The sequence below is a fragment of the Anneissia japonica genome, unplaced genomic scaffold, assembly GCF_011630105.1.
Source record: "Anneissia japonica isolate Jap-2015-1 unplaced genomic scaffold, ASM1163010v1 scaffold31100_len12790_cov171, whole genome shotgun sequence".
NCBI classification, from domain to species: Eukaryota; Metazoa; Echinodermata; class Crinoidea; order Comatulida; family Comatulidae; genus Anneissia; species Anneissia japonica.
The window spans coordinates 2118-4672 of NW_022693913.1; positions in this window are offsets into that span (position 1 = coordinate 2118).

Sequence of the window (2555 nt, forward strand, 5' to 3'; positions counted from 1 at the left end):
TAGTTGTGTCAATTTAAACTTTTATTTATTTAGCTTCGGCCAAAAGGACTTTGAGGGACATTACTGAAGCCACAACAGAAGAAAAAATTAAATCCTGGCTGAAATATAGCAAAGACCGGTCAGGGGGAAGAAAGGCTAGAGCCGAGAAACAGAGAGGTAAGTTTCATTTCCACTTCATATACGTTGGAATTTTACTTTTGTATCGGTAATTAGTTAAACTAATTAACTAAATATAGACTGATTGATTGTTTGATTGATTGAATACTTGATTGTCAACCGATTTAATGATCATTTCAAATAAGTAGTTGATCGGTAAGTTAATGCATTAATTATTAATCATTAAATTATTCTGTCAATGTTCATTTCAATTTGTATAATTTAAATTCTAGTTGAATTTATTTGATCCTTAACTGATGCATTGAACTATTAGGCCACTAATAGGTTTTATGAACATTACGAATCTGTCACCTCTTGTCTTTTTCCTTTCAGCTACAGCACAAGAGGACGAAGTTCAGCTTGATTTAACAGACAGTGACTGAACGATTTCTTAATGTTCGCAAATCTTCTTTTTTACATTTAATTTTTTTGAACCTCCCAATTTTAGACACGAGGAAAAATATTTTTTAAATAGTTATAAATTGTACACTAAATCATTATTTTTAAAATTTAGGCCTTTGTGAGCCTACTTAATTTGATATGGTTTTGATATTAATGATCAAAATATGCATAAAACCACACGAATACAGTGGCTCTACTCACCTTGGACTTCCTTCCGCGTACGGTAATGTCTCAATGACCCAGGCTCCGATATTCAGATTTTTTTAATGCACAGAATATCATGCTATTTTATATTTAATATAAAACAACCATTAGTGTATTACGCCTAACTGATATAGACTATATATACATATTACAGTATATACATTCATTCATAGTAATAAAATGAAAGATGAAGTAAACAGTTGTATTAGGTATTTCTTTTGGAACGGTAGATTAATCTACGATACTATCTATTCTTTTTTATATAGTCTTCATGAGATATAAGGGCACCTGATCAACGCAGTACACAAGCCAATATATAAATTTAATTCTATCCATATTTTGCAGTTAAGTCAAGACACTGTAACGAATACTCAACAGATGCTGCCATATAAATTAAAATGCACCTCGACCTATCTGTCCGAAGTTGAATCCACATTGGGCTGATGAAATGAACAACGTCTAGACAACGAACTTTGGCCAACGTCAGATCAACGTTTGTCCAGCCTGTTGGGCCGGCGTCTTTCCAACTTGAAAATCGACGTTGGCCCGATGGAAAAACGAACGTCTAGGCAACATCAGAAAAGGAATGTTGGCCCTACGTAGTTTGATGACGTTGCATAAACATATCGGCCCGACGTTGATCCAATTAGTCGGACCGACGTCTTTCCAACTGGCTAAATCGACGTTGGCCCGATGGAAAAGCGAACGTCTAGGCAACATCAGAAAAGGAACGTTGGCCCAACGTAGTTTGATAACGTTGCACAAACATACCGGTTCGACGTTGATCCAACTAGTCGGACCGACGTCTTTCCAACTGGCTAAACCGACGTTGGCCCGATGAAAAAGCGAACGTCTAGGCAACATCAGAAAAGGAACGTTGGCCCAACGTAGTTTGATAACGTTGTACAAACATACCGGCCCGACGTTGATCCAACTAGTCGGACCGACGTCTTTCCAACTGGCTAAACCGACGTTGGCCCGATGGAAAAGCGAACGTCTAGGCAACATCAGAAAAGGTACGTTGGCCCAAAGTTGTTGGACGACGTTGCACCAACATATCGGCCCGACGTTGATCCAACTATTCGAACAGACGTCTTTCCAAGGCTGAATCGACGTTGGCCCGATGGAAAAACGAACGTCTAGGCAACATTAGAAAACGAACGTTGGGCCAACGTGGTTGGACGACGTTGCACAAACATTATCGGGCCAACGTTGATCCAACTAGTCGGGCCGCCGTCTTTCCAACAAGCTGAATCCACGTTGGGCCGATGGAAAAATGGCCGTCGGGCCAACCTTTGTGTAAGTACGTTGTGCCAACGAAATTATTTGACCTTCAACCAACGTCGGCCCAACGTTGATCCAACTGGTCGAACAGACGTCTTTCCAACTGGCAGAATCGACGTTGGCCCGATGGAAAAACGAACGTCTAGGCAACATCAGAAAAGGTACGTTGGGCCAACGTGAATGGACGACGTTGCACAAACATTATCGGGCCAACGTAGATCCAACTAGTCGGGCCGACGTCTTTCCAACAAGCTGAATCCACATTGGGCCGATGGAAAAACGGCCGTCAGGCCAACCAATGTGTAACTACGTTGTGCCAACGTAATTATTCGACCTTCAACCAACGTCGGGTCAACGTCGCTTGCTGGCTGGGAAACACACTTATGAAAAACTGCCTGATTTACCAAACAAACTGCCTGTTTACCAGACACCCTTGATTGGGGTATTAATGCACCCTCTATTAATCCCTTAACGTGAGATGAGCTATTTACTTGAGGTGGTATGAATAT